This window comes from Callospermophilus lateralis (genome assembly GCF_048772815.1).
Source record: "Callospermophilus lateralis isolate mCalLat2 chromosome 10 unlocalized genomic scaffold, mCalLat2.hap1 SUPER_10_unloc_2, whole genome shotgun sequence".
Classification (NCBI taxonomy): Eukaryota; Metazoa; Chordata; class Mammalia; order Rodentia; family Sciuridae; genus Callospermophilus; species Callospermophilus lateralis.
In genome coordinates, this window is record NW_027510152.1 from 190341 (window position 1) to 213605 (window position 23265).

At 35.9% G+C, this 23265-nt stretch overlaps 1 non-coding gene across 1 annotated transcript; it reads left to right on the forward strand.

Moving 5' to 3' along the window:
• The first annotated feature begins 9727 nt into the window (after positions 1-9727).
• Positions 9728-9941, forward strand: LOC143388253 (small nucleolar RNA U3). Its single transcript, XR_013090239.1, has one exon. It is a non-coding gene; the product is annotated as a small nucleolar RNA U3 (small nucleolar RNA).
• The last annotated feature ends 13324 nt before the right edge of the window (positions 9942-23265 follow it).

Consider the following 23265-nt stretch of genomic DNA (forward strand, 5'->3'; position numbering starts at 1 on the left):
ATTTTATTTCATGCAATTTATGTGTAAACACAGTTGATTATAAAACAGTAAGATATTTGACTTATGGATAGTCATGGGTAGGCAAATAGAGTTCTCAATTAAACTTTCCAATCTAGTCTCCTAAAAGCAACTCACTTTGTACTACCTCCTCTCCTGATTTATTTTTCATATCATTTATATAAATGATTTTTTAAATTTTTTGCTTGCACACTATTTCCATGAAATTAAGATTATTTTTATATTTGTTTACCTGGTATATCTCTAACATGCAAAATAGTGTCTGGTCCTCCTCAGATTCTCTGTGAACATGTTTTGAGTGGATGAACATAAATCAAGCTCTGATGGCTCTATCAGGTCTGTCTAAACGTGACTGACCTGAGGCAGTACTCTTCATGTTGCTTTCATGGAATCCTGCTATAAATGCTGCTTATAATTTTGCTTGTCTCAACCTCCATCTCTGTTTAATGAGTCCATTTATTTCTCACATTATGCTGTGTTCCTTGAATTCAGACACTATGTGTTCACATCACTTCACCCCAGCACCTCACAGAAACTTCGACATAGTCATTAATTTAATGAGTAAGTGTATGGTTTTACAGATATGACAATAGAGCCTCAGAAGTAATTAACGGACTCTCTGAATCCCTCATTTGCACAGTTGAGCTACTATTCTTTTAATTATTTACAGTTTGTGGTTCACTGCTTTCATTAAGAAATGGAAGTAAAAGAGGAAATGGTATTAATCTCACTGTCTATTTAAAGTCAATAACATGTACTATCATACTTGAAGTATGAGCTTACAAAAATCAATCATTTCCCAAAAAGCATCTAATGGAATTGCTGATTTTTGGAACATAGTCCTAGAATTGTAGACCTGATAGGAGACAGGAATGGTGCCTTCCTGACAATGGTACCTAGCACAATACTAAGGTCTTTAAATATATGATTGTATTCAATACACCAAGTACAATCAGGTGTTGTTTTCTCCATTTTTGAGATAATAAAATCAAACCTTAGATAAATAACTTTGACTATAGATACAGAGTGAGTATGTGAAAACCTAGAATTGAATCAGTAGCTTTCATTTTTATATCCATGTCCATTCCATTTTATTCTGTTATCTTCTATAGCTGCATGCCAATAAAATCAATGTATTAAATATTCATGCAAAATGAATATTTGGATTTTCCACAGCTTATTTATACACTTCATGAATTCTTTTATAAAATTCTAGTTTCAAAAGATGTGTAATTTAAAAAATATTAATCTAAGGAAAGGGCTTCATGTTCTATTCGTTAAAAAATTAAATTTAAATCCATGTCTTTTCTTTTCTTGAAGATTGTTCCCCCAACTTTTTCAGATGCTTTTATTGATTAATCCATTTACTACTAAGTACTTGATATTGTTTTTTTGTTCATTAATGATAACTTACTCATATTTATTACCACACACTCGGGGCAGCTTAATAAGTAACTTCCTTTATGGAATGATAACTTCCTCAATAATAATGTCTATCACTTCTGACCAAGGAAATATTAAGCCATAGATACAGATTTTATTAGCAAGTAAAACTTGAGACCTAATCTGTTGGAAAAAGAAATGTTAAATTATCATAAAGCAAGAATAATAAATATTCTATAATTGTTTCTGGTACCTATTCAAGTATTTTGATGAAACAGTGATGATTTCAAAGTTCCTAAAGCAAAGTCATTCACCATTGCATATTTGATGAAGTAATCACTTTCATCATTCATAGATTATATGAGTTCTTCAAAAGCAAATCCCCTAGACATGATATTCCTTCTTGCTATTCATGTTCTGCCTCCATCCTGTCACCCTGAGACAAGCAGCTCAAGTTAACCTACAAGCTATCTGCAATCTTGCACTCTGAATGAGGCTGCAGCTTTTAAGTACCTTCCAGGGCCAATTTGTAGGCAAATGATTCTTTCAAGTGCTGATATTGCAAGTGAAATATAAACGTCATTTACATCCATGGTATTTTGAAGTCATGCCATTAAAAATTCATCTGGGAAGTCTAAAAAAAATAAGAGCAAGATGAGCTATGCATTGCAATACGAAAAATTGGCAGAGTATTAAATGGTCATGACAGGTCAGACTTCAGTTTACATAAATAGCTTTGCCAAAGGTGGCTTAAAAGGGTAGATACTTGTCCCTGAATTACTTGCAATTCATCTGTCTTTGAGCTCTGAACTCTTGTAGCACAAAGAAATTATTTTCTTCCCAGAACAAATAATCAAGATTTATCTTCTTTGTTTTTCCATGAAGACCAGGAAAAAACTATGCATCTTCATTTTTTTATGCATCTCAAACAGATGTAAAAACACTTTCATATACTTGAAATAGCTTATATACAGTTACCCTTTACCATAATTAATGCACTCCATGTTCAGACAGATTAAGCTAACAGAGTAATAATTCCAAATGGCATTCTGTATTTATTATTTTTTTTCTTATCCTAGTTAATGACAATGACATATTCCAAGTCCATTTTGAAAAAAATTGGGGAATAAAATCACTTGTTCTTATTCAATCTTCCATAACTATAAGGGTATAAATTTTCTATATTTATATACCCCTAGAGCCTATTCCTTTACTTGTCCTTTTTAATTTTTAATTTATTTATTGTTTTTAATATCATCAATCAGGTACAGATGACATTTTAAAAAGGTACAACTTTAGGGTTTACACCATGATGATTTAATAAATATATTCATTGTAATTTATTAATCACAAACTAATTATTTGATTTAATTACTAATCACTAATCAAATTCTTAATTATTATGCTATGTTTTTACCCATCACATCAGATAGGTAGCTTTTTGATTTGTGTATGAGATCACTATAAGTTTTAACCTTACTCTTAGTGAACAATACAATACTGTTAACTATTATTACATTGTGAATATTAGAATTCCAGAATTCATCCATCTTACATAACTAAAAATGTTTACCCTTTGAACAACACCTCCCCTACCCTTTTACCCAGTTCCTATCAATCAACATTGTTCTCTGTTTCTATAAGTCTAACATTTCTAGATTCAATTACATGTAACTGAGACCATGTGACTAAACCTATCACACTCTGATCCAGCTTTATAAATATGAAAAAAAATTACCCATACACAGATACTTAGGTTGTTTCTCTATCTTGGTTGTGGTGAATAATGCTGAAATGAACATGGGTGAACAGTTATCCATTTGAGAGACAATAGCATTCTTAACAGGATAAGATAATATCCCATTAAGGATTTTAATTAGATCTCCCTGATTAGTGAAGGTGAATACTTTTTATAAACCTGATGGTCATTTATACATCCTCTTGTGAGAAATGTATGTTGACATGCTTTTCCTTTTTCAACTAGGTTATTGTATGTGTGTGTGTGTGTGTGTTCTATTTTGCTGTTGAGTTGTGTGAGCTCCACATCTATTTTGGATTTAACCCCTTGTCAGTTGTATGCTTTATAAATATTTTCTCCCACTTTGCAAGTTGCCTTTTTCATTCATAGGTTATTCTATCCAATACCATTTATCTGTTGTATTGGTTTTCTGTGTTTTCAGTGTCATAATTAAAAAATGATTGGCAATGTTGCACCCATCTATAGGTAAAGACCTTTCTCCTCTAAAACCTGTCTGAAAAATCTGAAAAAAGCGACTGCTCCCTCAAACATGCAGACTTCAATGTGAGTTTATTAGAAATATTAAAAATCATGGGAGCCAAGTGTGGTAGCACACACCTCCCATCTCAGTGACTCAGAAGGCTGAGGGGGATCATGAGCTCAAAGCCAGACTCAGTAATGTTGAGGCACTAAGCAACTCAGTGAGACGCTATCTTTAAATAAAATACAAAATAGGGCTGGGGATGTGACTCAGTGGACGAGTGCCCCTGCATTCATTCTCCTGTACCAAGAAAAAAAAGAAAAAAGAAAAAAATTCAAAGTAATACACTAATTTTCTAGTAACTGACCAAATAGAAGTGGAAGTGAATGAATTGCTTGACAAAGAATTAATAATAATTATCTTAAAGAAATTTAGTAAACACCAAGAGAACACAGACAGTCAAAGAGAAAAATCAAGAGAACAGTACATTAACAAAATATAAATTTCGACAGTAATGCATGAAAAAGAACCCAACAGAAATTCTGAAGCTACAGAACACAATAAATGAACTAAGATTCGATAGGAAACTTCCTCAACAGATTTAATATATCAGAAAAAAAAATCAATGGAATTATTTTGTCCCATAAATAATTTTAAATTGTTCAATCATAGGAGGAATGAATTTTAAAAAGCAAAGAAAATCTGTGTGATTTATAAGATGTCATAAAATATATGCGTTGTAAGAGTCTCAGAGGAGCAGAGAAAGAGAAAAAGGAAGAAATATTTTAAAAACTAATGACAAAAAACTCCCCAAATCTGGTGAGGGAGGTGAATACCTAGATCTGTGTTTTTATTTTTCAATATCTATTCCTATAGCTGGGTGCCATGGTGCATACATGTAATTCCAGCAACACAGGAGGCTGAGGGAGGAAATTGAAAGTTCAAGGCCAACCTCAACAATGTAGAGAAACCCTCAGCAATTTAAAGATAACCTGTCTCAAAATTTTAAAAATTAAAAAAAAATGGAAAGAGGGATCTAAGTTAGTAGATAAATAACCAAGGGTTCAATCCCTCGGACCAAAAAAAAAATATATATATATATATATCAATTTCTACACCTTTTCTGAAATCATCCCTTGTTGACTTTTAAATGATATATTATTGAATCTCCTATATAAGTTACTACCTTCTCTATTATAACTTGGTTGCTTACACAAGTGTTATACTTTGGTTATAAAATAAAATGTTTTCAAAACTTAATATGCCATAGTTTCTTTTCAGAAGCATTCAAGTTATGTTCAAAACATTGTTATTCTGCACAGTTGGTTCTCAAAATTGAATGCAGTCATATGATCTGCATCCACAGACCAGGTTTATTGAATTTCTTCCTTTCTTGTAATATTCATTCCTACCCTGTAGTATTCTCTAAACCCAATTGTCTTGGGTACTTTGAAGGAATTTGAATAACATACTAATTTATCTGTTTATTTTTTGATTAATTCATAGCTTGATTTTAAAAAAATAGATTCTTGCTCTTTTCCTGGAATTGTGATGAAGTTTTCACACTGAGTGTAAGTGACCCATTTTTTTCTGCATTTTAAGTAAGATCCACCAAGCCAGCTAATGCCAACCTCTCTTTATAAGGTGGGCAAAAACAGGTACCACTAGGGCTGGGGATGTGGCTCAAGTGGTGGCGCACTCGCCTGGCATGCGTGCGGCCCAGGTTCGATCCTCAGCACCACGTACAAACAAAGATGTTGTGTCTGCCAAGTACTAGAAAGGATAAATGTTAAAAAAATTCTCTCTCTCTCTCCCTCTCTTTCTCACTCTTTCTTTTAAAAAAAACAACAACAACAACAAAAAAAAAACAGGTACCACTACTTGGTTAGTTTTAAAACAATGTTTTTGTCTTCAATCCTACATCCATTTAATAAAAATCTTTGCACAAATTTAGGAATCAATTATTCTATTTCTTTATGTACCTTTCAGAAACACGCACTAGCTATATTCCTAGAGCCAAGAGTAGGTGTCTCCATACAATTACATTTTAAAATTAAAGAGTATATGAAAAACAGCTACCACTAGTTTATTTCTCAGCTGGACACTGCTCAGCCAGGTGACCTCATGACTCATGCCCATAGGACTGAAGGATCTGAAGAAGGATAGCAGTCAGGGATCAGTAGGTGTCACTAGATTTAGACAGCAGTTCAGAATGAGCAATGGCCTTTAGGATCACTTTGATCTTCTCTGTCCCCCAAACCCATAAGTAAAAAATTGTCAGACAGAATTCAACAATCACAATCTAAAAGGATAAGTGTTACCTAACATTCAAATGAGATGCCTGTATCTCTCTTTTTTTTTCTTTTACTTTTCCTTAGTTAGCCACAAGGAAAGAGTATGCAATTTGATCCCAGACCAAGCCACTAATACAGCTCTAGCTTGCATAATGGTAAATAGAAGAAATGGATTTTGAATTAGGTATAAAATTACAACTTTGAGCACAAACAGAACATGGTTTTGGAGGATGGTTACATACATAGAGATCCTGAGAAAATAATTAAGCACATGAAAGGAAATGTGGATGGGACACAACTGGAGATTGTTAACAAATGAAAAGAACTGCATGCTTAAAACCCAAGAGTTACCTTGTGAAAATGGCACATGCCTGTAATCCCAGCAACTCAGGAGTAAGCCTGAGGCAGAAGGATTGCAAGTTCCAGGTCAGCACTTAGCAACTTATTGAGATCATAAGTGACTTACTAAAACTCTGTCTCAAAATAAAAAGTAAAAAGGACTGGGGATGTGCATTCAATCTCCAGCATCAGAAAACTATTTTTAAAAAAATGAAATAATAGAAAATTATAAATATGATACATTTGAGTTCATCCTTCATGGACCGAAGTTCAGGGGAGAGCCACCCCGCACTGGGGTTCCTTACTCACCAAAGCGTGGCTCCACAGCCCAACATCAGGATACATATGGACTTGAGGCTGCCACCACCACAAAACTGGGCTATCATGGTTTTTATCAAGGGACAAAAACAAGGACCTGGTAAGAGGTCACCAAGATCCCTGTCGCCTGTCAGCACCAGAGATTTCTCTACTAGGGGTGCCAACAGTTATCCTGTTGCTGAGGTAACAGAGAGTCTTGCATGGGGTTGCTTATCTCTTCTTTCTCCTACCAATAGCCAACTTCTTATGATTACCCTCACACTATTCTTATAATCTAATACCTCCATATTCTCACATCCTACCTCATAAACATCTCAGCCAACCCCTCACTGCCCCCTTTCACCATCAGAAACTGTAAAGCATTACTCAAACCTAGTGAGTATATGGTTGAAGGTAACTGAACTCATCATTTCTGATTATAGTAAAAAAAACTAAAAGTGTAAAAGTAGAAGCTAATTGGTATATGGCTACACATTGGGTATATTGAGTGCTATAATATTGATCTCTCCCTTAAAAGTGAGGTATTTGTAATGTGTAGGCACACTATAAGACAATAGGACAGAAACTGTAATACCTCAAATCTACACTGTGGGAGAGGAAGATACATATACATCATGAAAAAACAAGGGAGGAAAGTGCCCCAAACAAACCAAGATACAACAACACGAGAATCCATACATAGTGCAGTAGATGAAATTTCAGAGAAGGAATTCAGAATATACCTAACTAAAATGATTTGGGAATTAAAGAATGACCTAAATGAACAGATACAGGCAAAAATCAATCACCCCAACAAAGAGATCAGAGAACAAATTCAGGCAACCATCAATCACACCAACAAAAAGATAAGAGAGCAAATACAGGTTGCAAGAGATTATATCAAGTAAAAGATAGAGATACTGAAAACAAAACAAACAAAAATCCTTCAAATGAAAAAAACAATAAGTCAATTAAAAAACTCAATAGATAGCATCACCAACAGACTAGATCACTGGAAGAGGAGAACTCAGACAATGAAGACAAAATATACAATCTTGAAAATAAAGTTGACCTCACAGTAAAGATGGTAAGAAACCATGAACAGAATATCCAAGAATTATGGGATACCATCAAAAGAACAAAATTAAGATTTTGGGGGACAGAGGAAGGTTCAGAGATTCCAACCAAAGGAATGAACAATCTCTTCAATTAAATAATATCAGAAAATTCCCCAAGCATGAAGAATGAATTAGAACATCAAATATAAGAGGCCTATAGGAAACCAAATGTACAAAATTACAACAGATATACACCAAGACACATTTTAATGAAAATGCCTAGCATAAAGAATAAGAGTAGAATTTCAAAGGCTTCCGCAGTCCGGCTGATGAACAAGTTGTGTAGATTGATACAGCAGGAGTGGAAGCCTTTTATTGTAGGACAGGAGTGGTATTTATACATTCCACACAGCTTATCTAATTAACATAAAATAGATACAGCAGCCAACCAATAAGGAATCTCCACACTTAATGGCTCGCTTTTGTTACTTCACAAACCACTCCCTCTGGCATTTTGCCAGGCGCCATCCTGACTTGTTTACAGACTCTAACATAAGACCACAAGAGAGAAAAATCAGATTACCTATAAGAAAAGACCAATTAAGAACTCAGTAGAACTTTCTACCCAGACATTCAAAGCCAGGAGATCCTAGAACAACATATACCAAGCTCTAAAAGATAATGAATGCCAACCAAGAATCTTATATTTGGCAAAATTAAGCTTCAAATTTGACGATGACATAAAACAATTTCATGATAAAAAAGCTAAAAGAATTTACAGCAAGAAAGCCTGCATTATAGAACGTTCTTGGCAAAATCTTCCACAAGGAGGAAATGAAAAACAACAATGAAAATCTACAAAGAGAAGAACTACAATAAAAGAAAAGTCAACCAAAGGAGAATCAAAGTCAATCTAAATATCAAAAATAAACAACAATGACTGGTAATACAAACCATATCTCAATAGTAACCCTAAGTGTTAATGGCTTAAACTCACCAATCAAAAGAAACAGACTGGTAGATTTAATTAAAAAAAATATTCAACAATATGTTGCCTTCAAGAGACTCATAGGAAAAGATGCCCACAGACTGAAGGTTGGAATAAAATATAGCATTTAAAAGGTCTACATAAGCAAGCAGGGCTTCCCATCCTCATATCATATAAAGTAGATTTCAAAGCAAAGTTAATAAAAATGGATGAAGATGGACATTTCATATTGCTTAAGGGAACCATGCATCAGCATGATATATGGTTATAAATATATATGCCCCAAACAATGAAACATGTACACTTATCAATCAAACTCTTCTCAAGTTCAAGAGTCATATAGATCACAACATAATAATTCTGGGTGACTTTAATACACCTCTTTCACCACTAGATAGATCTTCCAAACAAAAGCTAAACAAAGAAACTATAGAAACAAAGAAACTCAATAATAAAATCAATAACTTAGACTTAACTTACATATATAGAGTATAATATCCATCAATGAGTTAATGCACTTTCTTCTCAGCAGCACATGAATCCTTTTCTAAAATAGACCATATGTTATGTCAAAATGCAAATCTTAGTAAGTACAGAAAGTAGAGATACTACCCTGCATTATATCAGACCACAATGAAATGAAATTAGAAATCAATGATAAAATAAAAAATAAAAGCTACTCCAACACCTGCAGACTAAATAATATACTATTGAATGAACAATGGCTTGCAAATGATATCAAGGAGGAGGCCCATAATGTCAAATTAGGCCACAACTTTCTTAATAAGACTCCTATAGTGCAAGAAATAAAATCAAGAATTAATAAATGGTATGAATTCAAACTGAAAAGTTTCTTCTCAGCAAAAGACACAACTAATGAGATGAAGACAGAGCTTACAGAATGTGAGCAAATCTTTACCACAAACACATCAGATAGAGCATTAATCTCTAGGATATATAAAGTACTCAAATATCTTAACACCAAAAAAACAAATAACCCAATCAATAAATGGTCAAAGAAACTGAAGAGATACTTCTCAGAAGATGATATACAATCAAGCAACAAACGTATGAAAAAAAAAATTCAACATTTCTAGCAATTAGAGAAATGCAAATAAAAATTACTCTAGGAAGACTATACTTTCAGAGATCATTTCCATAGTATGTTACTAGAGAAGTTTCTCTGATGGTGTAGAGTACTGGAAACCATGAGGAGGAGTTGAGTGTTCTCTCCTGAGCGTGAAGCTGGTTCTTGATGTTGCAGTACTGCAACTGCCTTTTGCCATTGATGACCATTCTTAATTCTCTTTAGAGATGAAGAGGGACAGAACACAGTTTGATTGCTTTCCATTCAAAAAAAAAAAAACCTAAGATTTCAACTCACTCCAGTCTGAATGGCAGGTATCAAGAATACAAACAAAAATAAGTGTTGGTGAAGATGTAGGGAAAAAGCACATTCATACATCGCTAGTGGGACTGCAAATTGGTGCTGTCAATCTGGAAAGCAGTATGCAGATTCCTTGGAAAACATGGAATGAAAACACCTTTTGACCCAGCTATCCCACTCCTAGTTTTATACCCAAAGTACTTAAAAGCAGCATACCACTGGGACACAACCATATCAATGCTTATAGCAGCACAATTCACAATAGCTAAAATATGGATTCAACCTAGATGCCCTTCAGTAGATGAATGCATAGGAAAACTTTAGTATACATACACAATGGAACATTACTCAGCATTAAAAGAGAATAAAATTATGGCATTTGTAGATAAATAGATGAAGTTGGAGAATATAATGCTAAGTGAAGCAAGCAAATCCCCCAAAACCAAAGGCTGAATGTTTTCTTTAATATGAGTATGCTGACTCCTAATGATGATAGGGTGGGGGAGCGTGGGAGGAATGGAGGAATTTTAGGGAAAAGGGGAGGGAGGGGAATGGAGGGGGCAAAGGGGTAGAAATGATGGTGAAATGAGTTAGAAGTCATTACCCTAAGTACACATATAAAGATACGAATGATGTGCAAATACTTTATGTACAATCAGTGACTAGAGAAATTGTGCTCTGTATGTGTAATATGAAGTGAATTGCATTATGCCATCATGTATAACAAATTAAAATAAATAAATAATTTAATTTTAAAAAAGAATAAAATCATGGCATTTGCAGGTAAATGAATGGAGTTGGAGAATATAATGCTAAGTGAAGTAAGCCAATCCAAAAAAAAAAAAAAACAAAAAAAACCAAATACCTAATATTTTCTCTTATATAATGATGCTGATTCATAATGGGGATGGGGGAGCATGGGAGGAATAGACAAACTCTAGATAGGGTAAAGCAGAGGGAAGGAAAAGGAGGGGGCATGGGGGTAGGAAAGGCAGTGGAATGAGATGAAAATCATTACTCTAAGTACATGTATGAGGACACAAATGGTGTGACTCTACATTATGTTCAACCAGAGATATAAACAATTGTGCTCTATATGTGTGATATTAATTGAAATGCATTCTGCTCTCATATATAACAAATTAGAATAATTTTAAAAACTCAGTCATAAAGGTAAAAAAAAAGAAAAGAAAAAAGAAATTTTTAAATTTGATAAATTTGAGTTCATCCAAGAAGTATTTTCTTAGTCATTTCTAGGTATTCCAACACCAATATGGCCCCAGTAAGCCAACATAGCTCATGACAGAAAAGAACTGGGTGCAATTAGATTTCAGGCTGACAGATTTCATTTGTGAAAGCTTCTCTTACTCTCACGATTGGGTAGAATTTATTCCTCTGTTTTCTGCTATTCCAAACCATGTCTGTCTAAAGCTAGGCAAATATTTATGTTTCAATCTATAATATATATAATTGAAATTATATAATGTATGTAATTGAAACCACTCTTTATTTTACAGATATTCTTAATCTGGTGTATGAGTAAATTGTCATATATATTCTCTATCATAAGACCAGAAGTCTGAATTAAGTAGGCTAGAATCAACTCTGGCATCTCTGAATAAATTAATTAATTTATTTAAGTCCCTTTCTCCTTAAACAACAATAATAGTCTCCAAAAGTTGTTGTAATTATATACACATATATTAGTATATATAAAGTGTACCAGCTACTAAATAGTGGGTTTTCAAAATAATTAATTCTTTCCATGTCTGTCTTTATTCATTTATTTTCCCAGCCCAAATTATTCAATATTGTTAAAATACAAAATTTGGCATATGCTAATATCATGCTGCTATCTTCAAATAGTGTTCCTATATATAAGATTTATTTGTTTACCTCCTTTGAATAGTCCTGTCATTTTTCACAAGATTTATCTTATTAATGTTATCTGGGTTTAAGCTTTCTAGTGAGAATATGTGACCCTCAGTTTGTCTTATGCACTTCTTATTTTAATGCCCTAGCTCACCAGAGGCATACTTAGGTGACCAGGAAAGGGCCTTAGCTGTTCCCCCGTTTTACTCCACACATCAATTACATAAATGTTTGCAGTCAGATTCACATCTGTAGCACATACCGCCTGAACTATGAAAAGTTAAAATATATACATATGTGTGTATATTTATAATATTTATGTAATATACACAAAACTATATATACTCATATGTGCATATGTATTCATATTATGAACTTTGGTAGTACCTAATTACTTTTCACTAAACTTAAACTTTGTTTTCTTTAGTTACTTAGAATTAAGTCATTACTCCATTTATTACTTTAAAGAGATTTTCAAACATGTCAGGACAAGAGATTCTTTACCAGGTTTTCTGATGTTACTCAAAGAAAACATGGTTCAAAGGATGATTTAGAGCACATATTTCCTGTTCTCTTACCGAGCACATACTTTTTCAGTCTTTGTGGGAAGGAATATGACCGAGATTAAATATATCAACCTTGGAGTTGGATAAAACTGGTTGTATCTCTAGGTCCTGTCATTTATTCATTTTATAATCTGAAAAATGTTATTTGCACTCTAGTAATTTGTGAAGTAGAATCAGAAATAGTGCCCATCTAATAATGACTGATGTGTATCATACACATCACAAGCAATGTTATAATTCTTATACATATATAGATATACGATAGATATGTAGATACACTCATGTGTTCTATATTTTCTTAATTATTTTTAATAGTAGCTGGATAAGTTCAGAATTATAATTTTCTCTGTTTTTAATATATCTTTTATTTGCCAATGGGCTTTATTTATTTATATGTGGTGCTGAGAATCAAACCCAGTGCCTCACACATGCTAGGCAAGTACTCTATCACTAAGCCACAACCCCAGTCCTTCTCTCTTTTTCATAAGAGAAAAATGCTTTTTAAAGAGTTCAAGCAACTTGTAAATATCTAAGTTGAGTTTTCAGTAAACTGCAAATAGATTCTAGTTCTAGTTTAGTTTTTTTTCTAGCACCAAGTTATATCTATTCTAACTTCATTTTAAAAATCCTAATTTTCAATGTTTCTCTAAATGAACAATTTTTTGACTATGAAAATTCAAGTGCCAAGAATGACTCATGAGAATATCTTAAAGTATTAATATACAAGTATGGCTGACAGAACCCGATATTACGAGCAATTCCCAGAGGTGTTTGATTCAGCAACACTCACCTTCCATCTTATTAGAATAATATTCCATAAGGTTCTGCTCTAAGTAATCTGATAGATAATCTCCTCCATACTATTCATAAATTAATTCTGTACTCATATAAGCTATTATGTTTACATAATGATGGTATAAATCATGTTATGTGAACATTGACCTTTTTCATTTACACATAGAAGTGACTGCAAGCAGGGGAGTTGGTATTTGTATCAAGAATATTTTATTAGTGTTGCCTGCTACCAGGTAATTGAAAATATTATTATAGGTAATTTTTAAACTTTGGAACAATTTATAATTTAACAGAATGGGGACTTAAACAGGGGTTCAAGAACCTTGGTGTTGTTTGAATCTGTCATGCTATTACTGAAATTTTGGTAAATCAATTCTGTGAATGAGTTTTCCATCCATCTCTTTCCAATAAGGACACCCCATTGTTTGGCCAGTGAAATAACCTGTAATCTTCCTCCACATTATTGCAACTGCTGCTTTTCCTACATTCCTTTCTTCATCATTTCTAGTAGTAGTAATTCAAAGAAACAAACCAAAGAACCAACACCAACAACAAAATGTTAAGTGAAGTTTCCACATCATGTTTTTTTTACATGCTTCAGAGTTTTAAATCACTTAAAAAATATTTTTCTTAGTTAAAAAGGGATACAATGCCTTTGTTTTATTTATTTATTTTTATGTGGTTCTGAGAATCGAACCCAGAGTCTCGCATGTGCTAGCCAAGTGCTCTACCACTGAGCTACAACTCCAGCCCCTTAAATCACTTACTCAAACTCATAAAGTGCTTGATTATTCTCAGAAACAAGAAACAGAATACATGAAATTGTCTTATCATAGTTTTTCAAATTATCATCAGATTTAATGCCAAAGTAATTCTGTAAGAAATATTCAGCACATTATGAATCAGGACTAAAACATAAATATATATGTATGAAAACAAATCCCACAAGACATAATCTCTCATTCTAAAAAATAAATTCTTCCAAAAAGTAGTACTTTTAAGGCAAGTGGGTAGACAGATAATGCAGAAAAACAACAGGTACACAAATAATCAGAACAAAGAGAGTCAATTAAGAAATACACCAAGAAAGATTAATGGGGCTATTACTAATTCTTGTCAGGGTCATTTGGGGTCATTGTGAAGCTAGAATTTATGGCCATAAGTGTCTCAATAAATTTCAGAAGAGAAATTTTCTTAGCATTACAGGAGAAAAAAGTTAAGTTCTTTCTGGTCATTGACCCCAGTACTCACAGTAACATAGTATTTACTTGTAAATGAAGCCCCCCCCCCCCCGACTTAATATGATGGCCAATATGACAGTTCTGGAGAAGAACAACTAAGTAAAAACTCTACCCCTTGACATGAAGGAGTTGAACACCTGATTGTCAAAAAGTGGTGAATGTGGACCCAGTTCTCAGGGCAACCATAAAATACCAATGAATTTGGAGACAGCTCTCTTTCCTTCATTGTTCTCTGCTGGGAGTGAACCACTGTTTGGAGAATGCTCTTTGTTTGAGCCTTACTTTATTTTTACTTAAAAAATGTTAACTTGCATTATCTTTGGTTTCTGACTTCAAATTTTCTTTCTTTGGAACACAAGACCTGAGGTTTGGAGTTTCAATTCCCCACTCTCCAGCAACATCTAATCAAGTGCCTTGAATCAGATTGACAGCCATCTACAGGAAGGAATTTAAACTTCACCTTATTCCTCTCCCAGCTTTGGTTGAGATGATGTCTAACTTAGCCTCTGATATCTTACAGTTTGCTTTAGTTTCTCTGTCTACAATTTCCTCTCCTGAAACCTCTTCCATATGTCACACCCATGCTTTGTCTAATGTCATTTATGTTGTCACTGTTCATCTTTTTTTTCCTCTTAATAACAGTGACTTTTTTTTCCTGCTGACATATAGATGTACACTTTCTCTTGCTTTTTGTGGCATTTTTTGAGCAAGGCCATCAGAGAGGCAATGAGGCTCCACTGTTATGGCTGTTGCCTTCTGGTGTCCCCCTGTCTCTCTTCAGTAAAGGGCATCACACCGCCATTTTCATAGGATACTTCCAGAATCTGGAGGGCAATGAGTTAACCACCTTTATCTACTTACAAATCTTCTCATGGGGCACTAGTTGAAGATCCCTCATAGCTAAGAAATATATTCTCAGTTGGTATCTTTTCTTCACCAAAGTGGTAGTTATGGTCCTTATTCTATAGTGCCTTTGAATGGACCCCATGTCTCCTCACATTTATTATTCCAAAGGAAAGCCAAGGAATACAATGATTCTTGCTCTTTTCTATGTCAGTAATCTTGTTGTTATTTTTGGACTATCTATGTTTTCAATAGAGTGACACAAAACTCTTGCTCCCCTCCCCCAGTTTTCAATATCATGCCCATCCTACTCTGATGAGGCCTTTCTAGTCAAATGAGTCAAAGCATTACTGGCCTAGGGACCCCCAAACCACACCTTCCGTCCTCTCAACAATGTACCTAACACTCATCTGTCAATATCAAAATTCCCACTCTCCTCTGTACCCACCATTACCTGCCCCCATTCCCGCAACCCTATTTCCCTCATCATGAGTCTGTCCCTATTTAGCCTACTACCAGTTTATACACATTACAAGAGGAAAATGGAGAATATTGACTGGTAAGAATGCAGGTACCTTTTTCTATGCAAGATCTAAAATAGGCCCAACAGAATTTAGGATGATTTGCTGATGACCCTGATAAATATATAGAGGGATTCAAACTCAGGCCTTGAGGTAATCTGGAGGGATATAACAATAATTTTGAGTCAAACTCTAACAGAGACCTCAGTTTGCTAAGGTTTGGAGGATGATTTATATTTTCCTAACACTTTATACCTTGTGGGCCCTTCTGCTGTTCAAACTGAGCATCCTATTTGGACTTATAATGAATCACTTTGAAGGTGATACAGAGATCACCTGATCATTTGTCTCAAGGCAGCACTTAAAAATAACAGGATGAAACCTATTCTATGACATTGGCATCAATTGATCAGGGGTTGGGACCTAAGAAAGGAGAAAAGAGGGCCAAGAGACCAATACAATTATTGACTGCAGCTCTTCATGGCCACCCTCTTTTCTTCCCCACAGAACCCTTGAGCCTCTGTAGGTGTCTATTGTCATTACAGAAAGTGAGGGCACTAGAAGAAAATCTGCCCAATTAAGGGCAGGCTTCCACAGACTTCTTGCCCTGTATGTGGCAGGAGAAGCCACTGGAAAGTGAAGCACATGCCTGAACCCCTGTGGCTGGGGAGGCTCAGGCAGGAAGATTGTAAGTACAAAGCCAGCCTCAGCAAAGTAGCAAGGCCCCAAGCAATTCATGAAGACCCTGTATTTGAATAAAATATAAAAATGGTTGGGGAAGTTGCTTAGTGGTGAGTTTCCCTTGACTTCAGTCTCTGGTAACCCCTACCATAAAAACCAGATTTGCATTCCCCAGAAGATGCTCTGTCCTCACCACCCTTGCCATGGAGACAAGTTTTTAGTTGGGGGTTTTCTAGCACTTTCTGGTGGAGGAAATTTCTGGTTTTTGGAACACCTCAATGTATCTTATATTTCTCTGTCTCTTGGTATATCAATTTTATGGTGATAGTTGTATCTTGTTGTTTTTCTCATAGGGCATTTGCCTCTAAATGATTTCCTCTATCTCAGATATTGAGGTCCCCTGGATAGAGCTTAACTCATAATGAAGAGCATTTCCCTGACAGCAAGTATGGCAGATACCTACCCTTATCAGCTGAAAGTAGGTATTAGTCAACCTTGTCCCAGATATGATTTAGGGTCTTGAATCTTGGCAGGGGGTATTAGGTAGCAGTTAGTAGTGACCAGTGAAATGCAAACCAATAACATGGCAAGGTCATGGGATTCCTTTAAAGTTACTTTTATGGTTTTCTTTATGTTACTTTTAAGGCAAATGGGTAAACAGATAACTTACAGAAAAACAACAGGTGTGGAAACCTTAAAGAATAAAGAGGGAAAAGAGGTCCAATCAAAATATATATCCAGAAAGAAAGATTAACGGGGGCTATTCTAACTCTTGACAGGGTCAATTGGGGTCATTGTAAAGCTAGAAATTATGGCCATAGGTGTCCCAATATATTTCAGAAGAAAAATTTTCTCAGTAGTGCAGGGGCTGTAAGGTGAATTTTGCCTTGTCATTAACCTGAATATTCATATTAACAGAAAACTGACTTGTAGATGAAGTCCTCTGAACAAGAAGGCCACCATGACAGATCTGGAGTGGACCAACTAAGGTCAAAACTCCACCACCCAACACGAAGGAGGAGGACACCATATTGGCAAATAGTGCTGAAGGTAGACCCAGTTCTCAAGGCAACCAGAAAACACCAAAAAATTCAGAGATAGCACTGTTTCCTGTTGTTCTTTGCTGGGAGTGCTCCTTTTTTGAGTCTTAATTTAGTTTTACTACTAATAAAATTCTCTTTTCTGGGTTTCAGTGACTGACTCAAAGTCTTATTTCTTCAGAACAGAAAAACTGGGGTTTGGAGCTTTACCCCCGCCACCCCCAGTCTCATATGACAGGAGAGACTCCTGGCCATCTTTGGCCAGCAGAGTCCCCAGTAGGAAATAGGAGATTTGAGGTGATGCCGAGAGAGCTTTTCTTGCAAAGGTGGGGAGCTCTTCCTTGAGCTATCAGAAGTCTCTACGAGTTGGGTTCCACTGAGCAACATGGTTCCCAGCACAGCTGGGTGTGGGGAGGGGCCAGCTATGTAAGCATCTTCACTCCAGGGTTCTGGCTACCTTATCTCTAAGCAGGCCAACATCTGGATGTGTGACAGTGAATCCCTGAATCTCCCAAACAGAAACCTCTTGAGATATGCCCATCTTGGGAAAAGAGACACAGTTGTTGGCCAGTTGGTCGTGTTTCCTCTGTCCCTCATGGGCAGTGTTTTGCAATAGATTGTCTTGCCTGGCTTCTCTATGCATATAGGAATAGTTTATACCCCAGAGGGTTGCAGGGGTCAGGTAGCCCAGTCCAGAGGATTGTGGGGTGCCCATAAAAACCAAATCTTTTTAGGAGAAGGATACCAGTCCAGTCTCAGACAGGAGTAAACATCAAAGGAGATTTGCAGTGCCTTTTCTTCATGGTGCCCATAGGCCCACTCTCACTTCTGTAGCCAGGCCTCTCACACCTGCCATGTCCCCATGAAAATAGGTGCTTCCTGTGTCTCCTCCCTTCCCTTCCCCTCCAACCTCCCTCCAATATTACAAGCCATCTGCCGCAGTCTGGCTGGGCACAAATCACGAGCCACTCACAGCTTTGTAGATTCAAACAGCAATTCTTTATTCCCGATCTCACACCGGCCTTCTATGAACATGTTCTGGGGAAATCCACGTTCTCTGCCCAAATCCACACCTCCACTGGGCTTCTGTCTCCCAAAAATACTGTCTGAATCCCGTGAGAACTCAAGAGGAACTCAGGCAGCAGGATACACCCTATTCCCAGCAGGAATAACCTTCCTAAACCGGGAACGCCCTAAACCCGGATCCACCCTGGTGCTTGAGCAAGGTCACCTTACATGCAATGTCACTGCAAAATGTCCTATTTCCACGAGTCCTTCCACTAAGCAACATGGGGTACGCTGGCAAGGAAATTGTCATACCTACTTGGCTAATGGCTCCCAGCATCTCCCCACTTCTGATTAATTACACAACAAGTAATGTGGCTTAAGGACCATGCCTGGTAGGTTGTCCAATTCAACATATGGTTCTTACCCATCATCGGAAAACTGACCTTTAGGAGTCAGCCTCCTATCTTAGTTTGATACCACTGCAACTGGATCATACCCGTCACTGACTACCGGTCCAGCATACAGCCATACTTGTGGATAGGTCTATGCACCAGTGTGTGGGGGGGTGAGGTTCTTTGCCTCACCTCTGTTGGCCCCCAAATTTGGCCTTGGTGCCTGTGGGGGAGTGAGGTTAATGTGGCTTAAGGACCGTGCCTGGTAGGTTGTCCAATTCAACATATGGTTCTTACCTGTCATCGGAAAACTGACCTTTAGGCGTCAGCCTCCTGTCTTAGGTTGATACTACTGCAATTGGATCATACCCGTCACTGACTAATGGTCCAGCATATAGCCATTGGTCCCCAAATTTTAGACCATCACTAGCAGAAGGGAGGAGGATACAGAAATGCCATGACACCAAGCCAATTGACGGCTCCTTTGGAAAAATTGCATCACTGGTGACACCTTCAGCAAAGATATGCCAGCACTACCACAATTAACATGGGGTGTGCTGGCAAGGAAATAAAAATTGCATCACTGGTGACACCATCAGCAAAGATATGCCAGCATTACCATAATTCGCTGCACCAAATAATAGTTACAAAGTCCAGGCAAGTTCTGCAAGCAGTTCAAAGTGGAGGAATCTATCATTAATCTATCATTAGCATTACTTGTTGAGTTATATTCATTGATGCATCAGTTTATACAGTTTAGTGTGATAGCTATCATAGAAGGTGTAGTTTGGTTTTATCTTTGTCTTCACTTGCACTGGGATGAAGTTAGGAATTCTGGCAATGATGCTAAAGAGACATAATCCTGAAAAGAATTATTAAATATAATGAAAAGGAAAGGTGAAAGTAAACAAACAGATCTGTTAACTTTCTATAAAAAACAATCCTTAACAGCTGTTTACCTAATTTAAATTAAGCCATTTAAATCATGTGAATAGAAAAAAAAATAATTTGGATCCATTTTTTCATGAGCGCTCCTCATATAAGAAATATGGACATACGCACACACAGACATACAACATAAAACACAAGAGTACAACACATAAGACAATAATAAAGGCCTTGTAGCTCTACCTAGGTGAAATCTCCATTGCAATGTTTAAAAACTCCACAGTCAAAAAATAAAACTGATCAGAAAAACATTAACCTATGTCTGTATGAGCTCAAAAAATAAAATAGAACTTTATGATGTGGAAAAATGCAAGAATAAAATAGATATTGAAAAAAGCACCCTGGTTAATCACTGTTGCAGATGTAAGAATGGCCAAGCTGGAGTTCTGGATATCAGCTGTTATGGATTTGAGTCAAATTATCTTCTTTTTGATCTGTAGAAATTGCTTTAGTTAGTCTTTCTGGAATCCAAATCGGCTGCTGTTCTCCCTGTGGAAACACACAAACAGAGCCCTGACTCCAGACAATCACTGGGTCAGGACCTTTCCATTGTCCTGTTAGAATATCTTTCCAAAGTACTTTAGGCTTATGTACATTTTTTGGATACATATGCCTTTCCGCAGCACTAAGTCCTGATGAATCCAAATTTAAAAAGTTTAGAGTAAAAAAAGCGTTATTTTAAGTTTATCTTTGGGGGATATATACCCCTTTCCAATTCCCTCTTTTTGCTTTAATAAGTATGTCTGTATCTAATAGTTGTCTGAGCTTTTTGCATTTTCTGTCTGAAATACCTTACTTGACATATTCAACCATTTTCTTTATCTTGTTTCTATCCTCTAGTTTTCTAAGGTTTGTACATTCACCCTTAGTTGCTTTTTTTCCTCCTAGTTTTCTTTTGTTTCCTACTTTGTGGGTTTAAAATTCTTGTCTTCCTACATCTTCTCTATCTTCCTACATATTTTCTATCTTTTTTCATCTTCTATATCTTTTTTCTTTTTAACTTTCTATACTTCTGTCTTTAAAGATTTTCACTTCAAATTTTTAATCTTCTTTATCTAAATGTCTTTTATCCTATTATCTTCCCATTTTTATGGTTCTTTTTTTTCCCTCCGTCATGAAGGCATCTTAACCACCTTCAATTTAACCTTTTAAAGCCTTCCAATTACCATCTATACTGTACTTTTAAATGTACTTTTTCACCACCTACAGCTTCAGTATTTTAAACGAGGCTTAGATTTTGTTTAAATCGCTTAATATTAGTTTACATGGCTGCCCTTCAACCAAAGGCATTTTTTACTCCATTAAGAAGCTTTGTCTCAATCTGCCATGTACAAATATCTTTTTCTTCTTTCTTTCTTTCTCAAGCTTTTAAAGTAAGTTTAGCTTCCTCAAAATCTTTTTAAATGGCAGTTTACAACTTTTTTCTTTACCATACAGAGATTATCTCATCTAGAAACATTTCTTTTTCTTTTAACCTCTTATATTAAAATATATTTTCACATCTTTAATCTTTTAGTATCTCTTTTTTAACTGTTAACCCTTTTTAAAAATTCACATTCTGAGACAACTCTTATAAAATTTCTGATTTAGACAAATTACTCCACTTTAATAAGATGAAATACTTTCATTTTTTTAATGGTACTATAATACTATAATTGAAACCCAACTGAAACTTCTTATACTCTTTGTATATAAATTAGACCTGATAGAATCTTAACACTTAGTAACCTTGTTTTAGCAAAGACACAGACCAAAGCAATATTAAACATTTTTCCATTCACCAATTTATGAAAACACACATAATGTTTAAATATATCACCTTATGGAACTTAATAAGTAAAGAGTACTTGATTTCATATTTAGTGGTTGATATTTTAACACTTTAGCTCTGTAAATTAATCAAATGTCTGTAAAAACCAAGATCTTAGACAATTGTAGTAAACAGAATTAGCCATCTCTTTCTTGTTGAAGAAAAACCCTTCTACAGGATACCATGATGGTCCCATTGAAATACTTAATAACTCGTCTTTAAAAAGCCATGGGCTACATTTTTGTATTGTATCAACATATGTCCTAAATGTTCTGGGTCTTACTGGGGTGCCTCCTTTCTCTAACAATTTCTCTTTCTTGGGGGCGAACAACTTCAAACCTTGAGTCAACCATTTTCCCAAGTTTGCCTGAGAAAGTTCTAGGAACAGGCAACTTGAAATAAAAACAAAATAAATCAAAAGAAAAACACATTGTTTTTTGAAATGGTCACCCATACTTTCGCTCTTCCTCAGGGGCGAACAATTTCACTTACCTTCTCTTCAGATGTTCCCCGTATGGACCGCCAAATGCCACAGTCTGGCTGGGCACAAATCACGAGCCACTCACAGCTTTGTAGATTCAAACAGCAATTCTTTATTCCCGATCTCACACCGGCGGTCTACAAACACGTTCTGGGGAAATCCACATTCTCTGCCCAAATCCACACTCCACTGGGCTTCTGTCTCCCAAATATATTCTGAATCCTGTGAGAAGTCAAGGGGAACTCAGGCAGCAGGATACGCCCTATTCCCAGCAGGAATAACCTTAAACCGGGAACACCCTAAACTTGGATTATCCTAAACCGGGAACACCCTAAACACGGATCCGCCCTGGTCCTTGAGCAAGGTCACCTTCCACTAAGCAACATGGGGGTACGCTGGCAAGAAAATTGTCATACCTACTTGGCTAATGGCTCCCAACAAGTTTTTATCTAGGCCAGACCTAATTCAGGATTATTTTGCTTTCTTTTAACTGATGGAGATGCCTCAACCTGCTTCCTGGACATTGCAGCAACTGACACTGTGGATATCACCTAGAAACTGTGTACCTAGCCCTCTGCGGTATATTGTCTGTATACATTGGTGCCAATGCGGGGCTCCCCTCACCCAGTCTGTGAGGTACTGGAACACAGAGGTACTGTGAGCTCATTAGGTATGAATCCTATGGCTTCTGATATATCCAGAGAGGTGAGGAGACCACAAACAGTATGAACATACAAGGGAACAATCCATCTCCAACAGCACAGAATACCTCATGGATACCACGAGGACAAAGTGTCAGAGATGGAACTCAGAAAGGTTCATGGTAAAGTTGGTCTACAAGATAAAATGTGATGTAAGAAATAGAATCAGAGAAAATAAAAAAAATGTGAACGATCAATTTAATAAAGAGGTAGACATCCTGAAGAAGAATCAGTCCAAAATCCTCAAGATAAAGGGATCAATGAGCCAACTTGAAAATTCATGGGAAAGCATCAGCAGCAGAATGGATCTCTTGGAAGGCAGAGTTTCAGGAAAAGAAGAAAAAAATATATAACCTTGAAACTGAAGGAGAGGGGCTGTGGCT